We start from the raw sequence: 16649 nt of genomic DNA on the forward strand, positions 1-16649 counted from the left end.
ATTTGTTAGGGATTGCACTGAATATGTAGATTGCCTTGGGTAGTATAGTCGTTTTCACAATATTGATTCTTCCAATCCAAGAACATGGTATATCTCTCCATCTGTTTGTGTCATCTTTGATTTCTTTCATCAGTGTCTTATAGTTTTCTGAGTACAGGTCTTTTACCTCCTTAGGTAGGTTTATTCCTAGGTATTTTATTCTTTTTGTTGCCATAGTAAATGGGATTGTTTCCCTAATTTCTCTTTCTGATCTTTCATTGTTACTGTATAGGAATGCAAGAGATTTCTGTGCATTAATTTGGTATCCTGAAACGTTACAAAATTCATTGATTAGCTCTAGTAGTTTTCTGGTGACACTTTAGGATTATCTATGTATCATGCATCATGTCATCTGCAAACAGTGACAGTTTTACTTCTTCTTTTCCAATTTGTATTCCTTTTATTTCTTTTTCTTCTCTGATTGCTGTAGCTAGGACTTCCAAAACTATGTTGAATAATAGTGGTGAGAGTGGACAACCTTGTCTTTATCCGGATCTCAGAGGAAATGTTTTCAGTTTTTCATCATTGAGAATGACGTTTGCTGTGGGTTTGTTGAATATGGCCTTTATTATGTTGAGTTAGGTTCCCTCTATGCCCACTTTCTGGAGAGTTTTTATCATAAATGGGTGTTGAATTTTGTCAAAAGCTTTTTCTGCATCTATTTTGATGATCATATGGTTTTTATTCTTCAATTTGTTAATATGGTGCATCACATTGATTGATTTGTGTATATTGAAGAATTCTTGCATCCCTGGGATAAATCCCACTTGATCATGGTGTATGATCCTCTGAATGTGTTGTTGGATTCTGTTTGCTAGTATTTTGTTGAGGATTTTTGCATCTATATTCAACAGTGGTATTGGTCTGTAATTTTCTTTTTCTGTAGTATCTTTGTCTGGTTTCGGTATCAGGGTGATGGTGGCCTTGTAGAATGAGTTTGGGAGCATTCCTTCCTCTGCAATTTTTTGGAAGAGTTTGAGAAGGATGCATGTTAGCTCTTCTCTAAATGTTTGATAGAATTCACCTGTGAAGCCATCTGGTCCTGGACTTTTGTTTGTTGGAAGATTTTTAATCACAGTTTCAATTTCATTACTTGTGATTGGTCTGTTCATGTTTTCTATTTCTTCCTGGTTCAGTCTTGCAAGGTTATACCTTTCTAAGAATTTGTCCTTTTCTTCCAGGTTGTCCATTTTACTGGTATAGAGTTGCCTGTAGTAGTCTCTTATGATGCTTTGTGTTTCTGCAGTGTCTGTTGTAACCTCTCCTTTTTCATTTCTAATTTTATTGATTTGAATCCTCTCCCTCTTTTTCTTGATGAGTCTGGCTAAAGGTTTGTCAATTTAGTTTACCTTATCAAAGAACCAGCTTTTAGTTTTATTGATCTTTGCTATTGTTTTCTTTGTTTCTGTTTCATTTATTTCTGCTCTGATCTTTATGATTTTTTTCCTTCTACTAACTTTGAGTTTTGTTTGTTCTTCTTTCTATAGTTCCTTTAGGTGTAAGGTTAGATCATTTATTTGAGATTTTTCTTGTTTCTTGAGTTAGGATTGTATTGCTGTAAACTTCCCTCTTAGAACTGCTTTTGCTGCATCCCATAGGCTTTGGATCATAGTGTTTTCATTGTCATTTGTCTCTAGGTATTTTTTGATTTCCTCTTTGATTTCTTCAGCGATCTCTCGGTTATTTAGTAACATATTGTTTAGTCTCCATATGTTTGTGTTTTTTATATTTTTTTCCCTGCTATTGATTTACCTCATAGCGTTCTGGTCAGAAAAGATGCTTGATATGATTTCAGTTTTATTAAATTTACCAAGGCTTGATTTGTGACCCAAGATGTGATCTATCCTGGAGAATGTTCTGTGTGCACTTGAGAAGAAAGTGTAATCTGCTGTTTTCGGATGGAATGTCCTGTAAGTATCAATTAAATTTATCTGGTCTATCGTGCCATTTAAAGCTTGTGTTTCCTTATCAATTTTCTGTCTATATGATCTGTCCTTTGGTGTAAGTGAGGTGTTAAAGTCCCCCACTATTAGTGTGTTACTGTTGATTTCCTCTTTTATAGCTGTTAGCATTTGCCTTATGTATTGAGGTGTTCCTATGTTGGGTGCATATATATTTATAATTGTTACATCTTCTCATTGGATTGATCCCTTGATCATTATATAGTGTCCTTCCTTATCTCTTGTAATACTTTTTATTTTAAAGTCTATTTTATCTGATATAAGTATTGTTACTCCAGCTTTCTTTTGATTTCCGTTTGCATGGAATATCTTTTTCCATCCCCTCACTTTCAGTCTGTATGTGTCCCTAGGTCTGAAGTGGGTCTCTTGTAGACAGCATAAATATGGGTCTAGTTTTGGTATCCATTCAGCGAGCCTGTGTCTTTTGATTGGAGCATTTAATCCATTCACATTTAAGGTGATGATTGATATGTATGTTCCTATTACCATTTTCTTAATTGTTTTGGGTTTGTTTCTGTAGGTCCTTTTCTTCTCTGTGTTGCCCACTTATAAAAGTTCCTTTAGCATTTGTTGTAGAGCTGGTTTGGTGGTGCTGAATTCTCTTAGCTTTTGCTTGTCTGTAAAGCTTTTGATTTTTCCGTCGAATCTGAATGAGATCCTTGCCGGCTAGAGTAATCTTTGTTGTAGGTTCTTCCCTTTCATCACTTTAAATATATCGTGCCACTCGCATCTGGCTTGTAGAGTTTCTGCTGAGAAATCAGCTGTTAACCTTATGGGAGTTCCTTTGTATGTTATTTGTCATTTTTCCCTTGTTGCTTTCAATAATTTTTCTTTGTCTTCAATTTTTGTCAATTTGATTACTATGTGTCTTAGCATGTTTCTCCTTGGGTTTATTCGGCCTGGGACTCTCTGCGCTTCCTGGACTTGGGTGGCTATTTCCTTTCCCATGTTAGGGAAGTTTTGAGTATAATCTCTTCAAATATTTTCTTGGATCCTTTCTCTCTCTCTTCTCCTTTTGGGACTCCTATAATGCAAATGTTGGTGCGTTTAATGTTGTCCCAGAGGTCTCTTAGGTTGTCTTCATTTCTTTTCATTCTTTTTTCCTTATTGTGTTCCACGGCAGTGAATTCCACCATTCTGTCTTCCAGGTCACTTATCCGTTCTTCTGTCTCAGTTGTTCTGCTACTGATTCCTTCTAGTGTATTTTTCATTTCAGTTATTGTAGTGTTCATCTCTGTTTGTTTGTTCTTTAATTCTTCTAGGTGTTTGTTCTTTAATTCTTCTAGGTCTTTGTTAAACATTTCTTGCATCTTCTCGATCTTTGCCTCCATTCTTTTTCTGAGGTCCTGGATCATCTTCACTATCATTATTCTGAATTCTTTTTCTGGAAGGTTGCCTATCTCCACTTCATTTAATTGTTTTTCTGGGGTTTTATCTTGTTCCTTCATCTGGTACATAGCCCCCTGCCTTTTCATTTTGTCTATCTTTCTGTGAATGTGGTTTTCATTCCACAGGCTGCAGGATTGTAGTTCTTCTTGCTTCCTCTGTCTGCCCTCTGGTGGATGAGGCTATCTAAGAGGCTTGTGCAAGCTTCCTGATGGGAGGGACTCATGGTCGGTAGAGATGTTGGTTGTTTGGCCTGAGGCAACCCAGTACTGGAGGCTACAGGCTCTTTGGTTGGGTTAATGGCAGACTCTGGGAGGGCTCATGCCATGAAGAACTTCCCAGAACTTCTGCTGCCAGTGTCCTTGTCCACACGGTGAGCCACAGCCATCCCCCGCCTCTGCAGGAGACCCTTCGAAGCTAGCAGGTAGGTCTGGTTCAGTCTCCTCTGGGGTCACTGCTCCTTTGCCCTGGGTCCTGATGCATACACTACTTTGTGTGTGCCCTCCAAGAGTGGAGTCTCTGTTTCCCCCAGTCCTGTCGAAGTCCTGCAATCAAATCCCACTAGCCTTCAAAGTCTGATTCTCTGGGAATTCCTCCTCCTGTTGCCAGACCCCAGGTTGGGAAGCCTGCCATGGGGCTCAGAATTTTCACTCCAGTGGGTGGACTTCTGTGGTATAATTGTTCTCCAGTTTATGAGTCACCCACCCAGCGGTTATGGGATTTGATTTTATTGTGATTGCGCCCCTCCTACCGTCTCATTGCGGCTTATCCTTTGTCTTTGGATGTGGGATATCTTTTTTGGTGAGTTCCAGTGTCTTTCTGTCAATGATTGTTCAGCAGTTAGTTGTGATTCCAGTGCTGTCACAAGAGGGAGTGAGTGCATGTCCTTCTACTGCACCATCTTGAACCAATCTCTCTCTTAAACTCTCCCCACTCTGTCTTAATGAATGGCTCATTCTATCTTTTCAAGTGAGATTGGACTGAAGGCAACTGAGCTGAATTATTCCTAACTCCCTTAGAAAAACACTGTTGCTCCAAAAAAGACCTAAGTCTTTTGAATTCTAAAATAGAGATTTATTGGTGACTCTTTAACTTAATAAAGTCAATTTAAGGGCAAAATAAACTGACCTGGGAAAAAGCATCAGAAATTGCTACCCCTTTGGAGAGCTGGCAGCCAGCCCTCTTGTCTATCCAAATATATAATTGCCATTGCCAAACCCTAGACAGTACTTTTACATCAAATTCTTAGGCTTTCTCTCAACTGACTCGACTGTGTGAATCTACTCAAATGTGTGGCAAAGAGTGTACTTAAAATTATATAAACACCTCCAACCACTGAACATTATACAACAAAGAAGAATGTAGACCAAGGTAAGTTCAGAAATTATATAATAAGGCATGCTGGACTTAGGCCATGCCATTTGACATTATTCAAGGAAGCTTAGAAGCTAATGCATTTGCTCCTGGTGATATTTGTCATTATAAGTATATATTATTGATAATAATATATTCATCCTTAATGATGGCATAAAAAATTGATCTGGACCTGCCTGGTACATTTCAGAAGTTGAAGTGGTTTATTATGATATCTCAAGGAAGACGTTTTTAGTTTTGTAGTTAAAGGAATTAATACCAAAAATGAATAGGCTTTTGTTAGGCACAAAATAAGCAAGTGCACTGATATAATACTGATATTTAAAAGTACCTGGGCAAGGAAAACTAAGATAAATCAAACAAAAAATTCTGAGGTCTATTATGTACTCAGTCTTGTGTAAAATGCTTAAAGTATTAACTCCATATATTGAATTTACCTTTCCAGTTGACCTTCACCTTCATTCTTGAGAACTATACTGGAAGGGCTTTGGTTAATATTCAAGGTATATTGGGAATTCCCTGGCGCTCCAGTGGTGCACTCTCACTGCCGAGGGCCCCAGTTCAATCCCTGGTTGGGGAACTAAGATCCCATAAGCAGCACAGCACAGCCAAAAAAAAAATTTTTTTTAAGGTATACTTTTGTGTTTTTAAAAAGCAGATAAACACCAATTAATTTTTTTCCAGTGAAGTTTTTCTTCCTTTTTGATTTTGGGTTTCGTTTTGTTTTGGTTGCAGACTGAGGAAGGGGAGAGGATTTGAGTGTTGGGGTGTAGGAAACTTCTTACCCAATAATGAGGTCAGTAACACCATCAGCCAACTTGAACACTCCCTACCAAGGTACCGCCTAAACTTCTTTTGAGGTTAAGAAAATTATTGGTCTTCCTCCCAAGTTAACATTTTGCATCCAGTCTCTTTTTTCCTTAAACAGGCTAATTGTGTCAGTGAGACTAAGTAGAAATATGAGAACATTTTTGTAAAAAGAAAATCCTAGATAAGGGAGACTTGCTAAAACTTAAAAGAAGAGTGTAAATATTGGGATAAGACTACTTATTAATTTAAAGCTAGGATCTGAAAGGCCTTTGAAAATAAGCAATAAAGCAAATAGGTCATTGGTTACCTCTCATAATACAATTTGAAAAGGCAAGGATCTGGTTTCTCGTTTGGCCAGAAGGAAGGGATAGATTTTTTTTTTTTTTTCAAAATGGAAATAACTTTACCGTGTCTTAAATTATAACAGTAATGATTCTTTGTAAAAAGTTAAACACCGAAAAGCATACAGAAGACTATTCAACATGATGTTAGATTGTTAGTGGGTTAAGGAAACATCATTAAGAAGTCATAGTAATAATCATGATTCTTCATATATCTAGAAAACCATTAATTTCCAATATATGTGGGAGTGAAGGAAAAATTAGGCCATATCAGAGTATGGGAAGAGAATAGAAAATTGCATAAATTCTATTCATAAACATATGAACTTTACCATCCGTTAAAAAATATCTACCACATATGGCTACTAAAAGAGTTAACTGAGATAGCATATGTAAAGTTCTCACAAAATGATAGGCACTAAGTAAACATTAGCTCTCTTTTCTCACCTTCCTTTTCACTGCCAAGAAACTGTCTCTATACCCAAGCTTCCTGAGTAACTTTTAAGCTGAACTCCAAAACCTTATATTTTAAAAAAGGTTAGGACCATAAACATATGAAAAGATGCTCGACATAATTATTCATCAGAAAAATACAAATTAAGATGAGATATCACTAACCACCAGCAGAATGGCCAAAATTAAAAATATGAAGGATTGAGGAGGATAAAAACTCTTGAATTTTTGGTGGGACTGTTAATTGGTACAGTGACTTTAGAAAAACATTTGGCAACACTTATTAAATCTACATACTCTATGACCTGCAACTCCACTGCTGAGTACATAGCCATCCAAAATGAATACTTTTGTCCTCCAAAAGATATATACAATACTGTTCATATAATAGCCACACTTGGGGAAAAAATATCCATCAATAGTAAAATAAGTAAATAAATTGTGGTGTATAACTACAACAGAAACCTATGCATCGATAAAAAAGAATGAAATAGTTATACGCATAATAATATGGATGAATCTCACAGACATAATGTTGAGTAAAAGAAGTCAGGTACAGGGCTTCCCTGGTGGTGCAGTGGTTGGGAGTCTGCCTGCCGATGCAGGGGACACGGGTTCGAGCCCTGGTCTGGGAAGATCCCACATGCCGCGGAGCGACTAGGCCCGTGAGCCACAACTACTGAGCCTGTGCGTCTGGAGCCTGTGCTCCGCAACAAGAGAGGCCGCGATAATGAGAGGTCCGCGCACCGCGATGAAGAGTGGCCCCCGCATGCCGCAACTAGAGAAAGCCCTTGCACAGAAACGAAGACCCAACACAGCCAAAAATAAATAAATAAATAAATAAATAAATAATAAAAATAAAGGAATTCCTTTAAAAAAAAAAAAAAGTCAGGTACAAAAACATACATTCCATATACTTCATTTATACGAAATTCAAAAGAGGTAAAACAGAATAATGGCTCCTGTTGGGGTACATACTAACTGCAGGGTGGTGTGGGAGCCTTCTCAAATGCTAGAAATGTTCTATGTCTTAATACATGTGGTGGTGAAAGAAGCATAACAATATATAAAAATTCATTAAGATCTTCATTTAAGCTCTGTGCACCTTAATATATATATATATATATATATATATATATATATATATATATATATATATGGTATAACTCAATTAACAAAATTACGTGGGTTTTTGTCAGTGTTTCTAACATGCATGTACATTTTTTATCAGCATTCTCAATATTAATATTGTATGTGATCCATTTTTAAATCGTTTGCTCTATGTTCAGCACCTTTTTCTTTCTTAAAAGGTTCAGTACATAAATGTTGTTTTCAAGGGAAATCTAGTACCATTCTCACAAAGCATATTTCTAAGAGGTGATTTTCTCCATAGGCCAAACAAATGCGAGTGGGTCTATTCATAGCTCTAAGAGCTGGGGTGGCCAAAATTTAAATTAAGCCAGTGAGATTTTCTACCAAGGTTTCACTTGGACCACTAACAACCAAGTCAGACAGCGTCAACAGCAACAAGTACTCAGTGCAACCAGAGTTGACATTAAGAGTTTTCCTTTTTCTATTTAATGAATATGAAAGCTTTTTTTCCTCCTCTAATCCTCACTTTTCACTTTTAAGTGATTTTTTAAAGACCTTTTCTTTAGCTGTATTAGGTTTATAACAAAATTGAGAGAAGGTACAGAGATTTCCCATACACCACCCCTCCCCACCTCCGACACAGCCTCCTCCATTACCAGCATCGCCCAACTGAGTGGGTTATAAAAATATGTTACAATTGATGAACCTACACTGACACTTTATAATTGTCCCAAATCCACAGTTTTCATTACAGTTCATTCTTGCTGTTATACATTCTATGGGTTTAGAAAAATGTATGATGACATATATCCATGATTATTATATTGTACAGAGTACTTTCACTGTCCTAAAATATCCTCTATGTTCTGCCTATTCATCTTTTATCCCCAGACCCCCACCACCTCTGGCAACTAGTAATCTTTTTATTGTCTCCATAGTTTTGCCTTTTCCAGAATGTCAACTCTTCCAGAGTTGGAATCATACAGTATGTAGCCTTTTCAGATTGGCTTCTTTCACTTAGTAAAATGCATTTAAGATTTCTCCATGTTTTTTCACGGCTTGATAACTCGTATCTTTTTTGCGATGAATAATATTCCATTGTCCAGATGTACCACAGTTTATTTATCTGTTCACTTATTGAAGGACATCTTGGCTTCTTCCAAGTTTGGGAGTTATGAATACAGCCACTATAAGCATCCATGTGCAAGTTTCTGTGCGGACATAAGATTTCACCTCCTTTGGGTAAACACCAAGGAGCATGATTGCTGCATTGTGTGGTAAGAGTATGTTTAGTTTTGTAAGAAATAGTCAAACTGTTTTCCAAAGTGGCTATACCATTTTGCATTCCCAACAGCAATACATGAGAATTCCTGTTGCTCCACTAAATGATTCTTAATGGGGGAAAATTTCTATGAATTTTATGCCTTCTTAAGTAACCTGGATCTCTTTTAAAGAATATATTGTGCCTCTCTTCATTTGCTTTTCTAATCATTAAGCCATGAACCTCACTAGTATTGATCACAATTTGTGGATCATGTTTATTTTTACCCTGTTAGATGCAATCATTACATGTTTCCCCCCCACCCCGGGGTAGTTAATTCAATATGTAGATTATAAAGAGAGGATAATCTGACTTTTGTCAAAAACAATGTTTAAGACAAATACTAAGGTAAATAAAACATAAATAATTCAAGAATAAAGCACTAGGAAGGCTACCTGTTTTCCTGATTTTTATAGCTCTAATGTCTTGGTTTTGAACATTAACTCCGCAGGGGCCTTCTCTGCAGCTGGCACACGCTGTTATTCTTCACAAAAAATACTAGACATCCAGGAGGAAAGAAAGAATGCAGCCTAACTTTTAAAAAAAAGATAGACTCATGCAGCAAAAACAAAGACGATCAATACTACTTGGATTAAAGAGAGCTTTAGGTTTTATTTTTGAAGCATAATCTCAGGATCTTGGCAAAATCTGACCATGACCATCAAACATAGCAGCTTGCTAAGGGAATAGCGCTTTTCCTGTCCAGACTCTTTCATTCTACTCTGTGTCTGTGGTTAATGGAAGGTCAGATGTCAGGACTCCATTTTGTCAAACACTAGGAACCAGAAAACAGCTTTAGCCTTGGCTGGTTGGAAGACCCCTGAAAGTTTTGAAGAATGAGAACAAATGGTCGTTCAGGTTTCAAAGTTGGCTTGGACCCTTCCTCACCTTCTTTTTGGTTTGGTTTTGTTTTAACGGGTCTTTGTCTGCCAAACACATTAGTCCCCTTACTCCTTCAGGTTGAACTGTGTGACCTGTGACCTCGCTCCACTTCAACAGACCACTCTGCTGTGAGACAAGCCCAGATCTGCCTGCAGCTTGCCACCTAAACACTCTGGCCCCCTTCTCCCTCTGTGCCTACTACCGTTCATGTTCATGTGCAAGTTACAAAAGCCAGAGCAATTTCCAGCCTCCATCAAGGGCACAGCTCCAATTTAAGAGTAATGGCTGGAGGAGGTGTTATTTGTACCCTGTGTCAAGCAGTGATTGTTCACATCTGGCTGCAAGCTGAATAGGGCTTTAGATTTTTCCAAGCGGTTCAGAAAAACGGGTGGTAAGGAGGTTGTGGGGAGGGGAAGGGGATTTTGACTTACCTTGTGGTTTTCAGGCAAGTCATAAAGTCATCCTATTAATAAAGAAACATAATCAACTATGTTCTTTTAAATAATCAGTGATCACATGGACATAGACCCGTACATTCCAAGGCCACAAATTCAAAAGAATTAGCCTGTTAAAGTATCAAAGTAGAATAGGCATTCTTGTCTGTAAGCTTTTGTGAGAATGGTATTGATTATGATTCAACAAAGAGGTTGCTACTCATGTGCACGCACACACACACACACACACACACACACACACACACGTGCCCATACGTGTTAATTTTGGCTGTGGTTTCACATCTAATATCTTCCCACCAGGGAAGCAATCATATTAAAAAATCTTATTTCTACAATCTGCTTTTTCCCTTTCCTCTTCCTTGACCATTTTGTATAATGTAAACAAAGAGTACATGTTTAGGCCTCCAATTCTTATACCCGAGGATTAGCATGAAGCCAAAAATAAAAGCTATGGGAATACTGATGGAGAGACTCTGGGACATCCTGGCTACTGCTTTTTCTTGAAAGAAATCTCCTGGGGTGAAAAGCACACACAACATCAGATGCTATTCAAATATTTCATCTCATGCACTGCTGCAGAGCTGCATAAAAATGTATGTGGAGTTCATACCATTTTTTTGTGAAAGAAAAATAGAAATGTGGATAATAATTAGAAAGAACCTAAAAAGTTCACTCTTTGGGAGGTTAGACACATTTGAGCAGTCAAAATAATATATAAAATATAATTTAAAACTAAGAAAACAATTTATTATCTAATAAACATGAAGATCCATTTAGGGTTTCCTTTTTCCCTGCAATGTTCCTTGCTATCTCTTCCAATCTTAATTTGCAAAACTGAGTTAGTCCTAGAGCAACAGATAGTAAAATATAAAAAAAAGTATGAATTGCCCTGTCATTCTTTTAATATCATACAATGAGATAATGTAAATTAATCGAATAAGGAGATGATTAAACATGTCTTTTTTAAAAATTACACAATTGAACATCAAAGAAACAATGCAGAGAAAATTATTTTTAAGCTGTCATCTTGACAGTTGCCATTTAATTCATTTTTAGGTAGGACCTTGTACAATACATAAGAAAACAGGAGAACAAAAGATGTAAATGGTGGTATTCTGATATACAAGATTGCTTTGGGCATTTGTCTTCAGCCTTCAGCTAAAATACATAAGACTCAGTTAGGATTGCATGCCTTCTATTTCCTTTTATTTTATAATTTTTTATGTGAAATCAGCATCAAGAATAAGAATTCTGCAGGAATGCACACATTCCTGAAATAGAGATTATTTCTACATTCAGAGTCTGATTTTTCTAGAGGGTAATTCACAGCAGTATGGTAAAATTCATTCTGTTCTCTGATATTGAAAAGAATGATTCCAATGAAAACAATTAATGTTCAAGATGACAAATGAAAAAGCCTTTCCTCCTCCAGGGCACGTTTTTTTATACTTAGTCCGTCCTTGGGAGATTAGCATCAGTCATTATATGGTGATCGTCCCTTCTTGTCATCTGCACATTTTGTTGGAGCCACGTAAGTGTTTTGCAAGTTTGATTGTAGACTTGTGACTCCAGTCGATAAGCACTAAGAATTGCACTTTGTGATCTGTTCCGTTGGAGCACCACAGTAGATCATACCTTCCGGTATTCACACCTTGGTGTAGTGCCTTCCCTTAAATCTGGGCTGGGCCTGAAAGGCTCTTTAACCACTAGAATAGTGTGCAAATGATACTATCCCAATTCCTGAAGAAGGCCTGGCAGCTGCTGCCCTTGCATTTCTGGGAGCCCCAGCTTCTGTGTAAGAAGTATGGCTCCCCTGCTAGAGACACCGTGTGGTGAGACCCATGTGTACAGAATATACAGAGAAGCGGAAACACTGACACCACTGGAGGAGAACCCACAAACCCAAATGAAAGAGAAAATGGAAGTCCCAGACATATGAGCCCAGGTGAGCCATTTTGGGCCACATACACATCTGAGACATGGGAGTGAAAAGTCCAGCTGGACACTATAACATACCCCTCCCTTGTGCCATCATGAGGAATGATGAAAGGGTGGTTGTTGTGAGCCATTAAGGGGACTTCCCCGGTGGCCCAGCGGTTAGGACTCTGCACTCTCACTGCCAAGGGCCTGGGTTCAATCCCCGGTCGGGGAGCTAACATCCCACAAGCTGTGTGGCACAGCCAAAATAAAACAAAAAAAGGCTGTTAAGTTTTAGGGTTGTTTGTTCACAGCAGTACATAACCAAAATATTTCTATTGCTTTGACCACATCCACACTTTAAAAAATTAAACAGAATTTATTTTTTACAACTAATAATACACAGGACCCTCTTCAGTTGGGACACTGTCTTTCCCAGCTTCTACTCTGCCTCCTAAATTGAATGTCACTAAGTTTTAACGTAAACTGAGGGGAAAGAACTCTTTAATGGCTTTAGATCTTAAAAAGAAAAAAAAGAAATAAAATGAGTTCATGTGATCATCTGGAGGAGCTTGCTATTTTCTTCCTAATTAATGATACTTTTTCATGTTTCTTCTCTTATGGTTGACTTCTAGGTAAAAGAGAACAACTTACTGATCCTGAAAATCCCTAAGTGAGACTGGGAGAAAGCAAAAAAGACTTGAACTCAGCAGAACACATCCCAATCTAGAACACACAATGTCCCTAAATTCCTTTGATTTTCCTGGGTTTAGACTGAGCACTGAGATGATGTTTCATTTACTCATTTCATCTATTCATTCATTGAGCATTAAACACACTTGCAAAGAACTCTGCGATGTGTCAGAAATACTATTTTCTTATCTGCTTCTTTTTTTAAAATATTTTAGCAACTGGTAAATTTAAGGTGATCAAATTCAAGAATAATCTACTTCTCCTATATAACTTGAAACCAACTACATAAAACAATCCATCAGAGCTGGGATATTATTCTCTATTCTGTGCTTACTATAGACCTATTCATAAAGAATAAGCAAAAAAAAAAAATTGGTTGATTGGTGGATGGATACATAAGTGAATTTGGATGAATGAATGGATGAATGATGCTGAATTAAGTAGAGCATAAGAAGGTCCAATGCTACAAATATATCTCATATTAAATATTTGTGCAGGTTTATAATTAGAAGATAAAATAAGGCCATATTTGGAAGGCAAGAAGAATGTTAACCTAGTCCTGGAATTTTCCAAAGGTCAAGAATTTCTCTTGCTCCTTTGAACAACTTATAAGTGCTTCAAAAATAAAATCCTGCTTTGGTGTTGAATTTAGTCCCCCCAAATAAACTAACAATGACTCAACCACTTGATCTTAAAAGAGAATTGGAAGTTTAGTAGACTTGAAAATAAAGTAAGAAGAGCAAAATAAATTCCCAGTTGTCTGGGACTGGAGAGGGTTGGACAGATACCAGAAGTACTTCTACCCTGTAAGTGCTGCAGAGTCACTCCTGGGCACCAATCATGTATCCTTTGAGTCTAGGAGAGTAAGCAGAGAGAACTCAGAGGCTGAGAAACTTTCCAACCCCATCTTTATTAGACAGATTCCAGCACTTCTCAGTAAGGTCCATTTTACTGGTTTCTGTGAGGATAAGATTTTGAAGTCAAATATTAGATACCGTATATGGAAACAAACAGACAAAAAATAATGACTGTAAACGTGTCCACTAATTGTTACACAAGTGATGAGTAAAAAGCAAGAGGGGGGGAAGATAAATATATAAAGAATATTGACTATATTATCTAGAGAAAAATTATGAATGGGCGAAAGATAATAGGAATCCTAGGAGGCAAGATTATTGGCAAAACAGATGGAAAGGGGAAAGGGGAGTGGGGTGGTAAGTTTTTAGGATGAACCCTAATCTGTCTTTGTTCTAGAGATAAAGCATTTCAAATATCTCTTGCATAACAACTCACCCTAAAGCTTAGTGGATTAAAAAAACAACAATAATTTATTTGCTCATAATTCTGCAATTTGGGTTGAATTGTCTTTGACATGGTGTCAGTGGGGGGTGGCTCAGCTGGAGCCAGAGGCTCTGCTTCCATAATGGCTCACTCACTTGTCTGACAAGTTGATACCACTTGTCAGCTAGAAGCTCAGGGGCTGCCATCGAGGGCCCCAGTTCTTCCTCCCAGCTCCTCTTCCTACAGTTAGGTTCATACGTCCTCTGGCCCTCAATGATTCAAGTTCCACATACGAAATATATTTATTCCCTCCTACAACCCACAAATCTACATCTCATTATAGCACAGTCTTAGACGTGAAGTCCAGATTCTCATCACCTAAACCAGATCTCGATGCAGATGAGGTTCAGAAGGCATGGCTCCTCCTGATTCGAAGATCTGTGAGAAAATGAGACAATTTATCTCTCCCTCATATCCCCAACACACAGCTGTACACCAGGGACAAGAAAAATCATAATAAACACTCGCATTCAAAAACAGGGAATATAGGAGGCACATAGTAATTACTGGTCCAAAGAAATTCTGAAATCTATTAGGGTAAACATAAATAGTTCCTTGCTTAGAACTGACAACTGTTTCTCTATGACTAATGGCTCCATCCTCTAATCTGTCCTTCCTTTTCCATATTAAATGACCCATATTTATAGATGAGTAACTTTCTCAACCTACTTCCTGCCAATAGAAAGCTGTTAATTTTGAACTGTGTCTGTACCTTTTAATCCAAATTGGCAGTGCTTCAGTTAATACAATTATCTTAAAAGCTTTATAGGTTTCCAATGAATCTTATTGGAGTTCATCCTATTACTATAAAATAGATGAAAGTCACAACAACAAATCTCTTCAAAAAAGACTCCTCTCTAGTTTTGGGTGTGGGACAATGTCCTATGACTCTTCCAAGTCCTTTTTCTAGCTGAGAAGCTCTATGTGGTACACCCTTAAAATTCTCAGAAACCCTACTGCCTAACAGAGAGGGTCTAGCAAACAACACCTTAGGTGTTTTAAAGGAATTAACAAAGTGTCTTAAGACCTGATCCTAACCCAGATGCGACATTTTACTGACAGCAACCTCATCTGATCTTTGCCCTCAGGCCATTTATTATTTTGAGAATTATTCCACTAGGGAAAAACTGAGACTGAGAAACAGCTTTAATTTGAATGAAGCAAATCCTGGCTTCTTTGTATTTCTTTGTAACTTCGTTTGAAAACTAAAACTTAAATTATTGTGTCTCATTCCTCCTATCTTTATCAGAGAAAGTAAATTTGCACTCTCAACATTCTGCTTGGAAATCTCCAGATCCATAATTTTACTAAGTACCCTTTTTATCATGCATTTGATTTTCTCCTGCCACCAATAGCAATATTCTTTCTATTTTCCCCAGTCTTTAGTAAAAGTCTCCTTCAAGCCCTTTATTTTCTATCGCTGCCTGAAAACATCACCCGCTAACTTAAGAACAGCTTATTATTTCTCATAATCATCAGTTACCTTGGCAGTTTTTCTGCTTTACCTTGTGTTGACTGATAGCTAGCAGGTTTAAAATGCCTTTACTCATAAGACAAGTTGGTGCTGGCTGGCTGTTGGGAGCCCAGCTGAGGCTGTCTGCCTGGGAACTTGGGTCTCTCTGCTGGCTGGGTTCCTCGGTTCTCTTTCATGTTAGTTCTCCATGTGCTTATCTTGAAATTTCCCAAACATGACGGTCTCAGGGTAGATAGACTTCTTATATAGTGGCTGACTTCCAACAGCACAAAAGTAAAAGCTGCCAGGCTATCTTAAGGCTCCAGAACTGGCACAGCATCATTCCTGCCTCTTTCTACCGTTTAAAACAAGTGACTGCAAGCCCAGCCCAAATTCATACAAAGGGAATTGATGTCAAGAGGTGTGATTCACAGGGAGCCAAAAAAGTTAAGTGTCGATCACAATAAAGTTCAGTTTCCTTTGTTACAGGAGAACTATAGGACAGTGGTTCTTAAAGTGTGGTCCACAGACCAGCAGTATCAGCATTACTGGGAAACATTTGCCAAACACCAATTATTGGGCTGCACCCTAGACCTAATGAACCAGAAATTCTGGGCCCAAGCCCATAAATCTCTGTTTATCGAGCCTTCCAGGTGATACAGATGCAGACAAAAGTTTGAGAATTCAAGGGCAAAAGAAACAAATTGCATTTGCGTCATATGTGGAATATGTTAAAGCATAACCAACTAGTTAACTCTTAATATGAATATCTATATATCATACATAATTAATATATTTTTCAACATGATATTAGTTATAAAAAGATCAGTTTTGCTAACAGCCTTCTATGACTATTAGTATAAAACATCCTCTATAATATGAAAATCACTGAGAATGAATTAACAATTATTCTTGTCTCTATACACACACACGTACACACACACACACTTCCTTTTTTAATTTCTTCTTGTTTTTTGTTGTTGCTCTTGTTGGGTGTTTTCTAATATTTTATGTTCGAATGATAAATATTTTGTCATAAGTAGCTGTTTATCCTCGGAAATGTGAGCAAGGAGGTGGACATGGTAGAGAAGGAAGCTAGTATATATGATAAATATCACCAGAGCCATGAAC

Source organism: Balaenoptera acutorostrata, chromosome 10 (assembly GCF_949987535.1).
Source record: "Balaenoptera acutorostrata chromosome 10, mBalAcu1.1, whole genome shotgun sequence".
In the NCBI taxonomy this organism is placed as follows: domain Eukaryota; kingdom Metazoa; phylum Chordata; class Mammalia; order Artiodactyla; family Balaenopteridae; genus Balaenoptera; species Balaenoptera acutorostrata.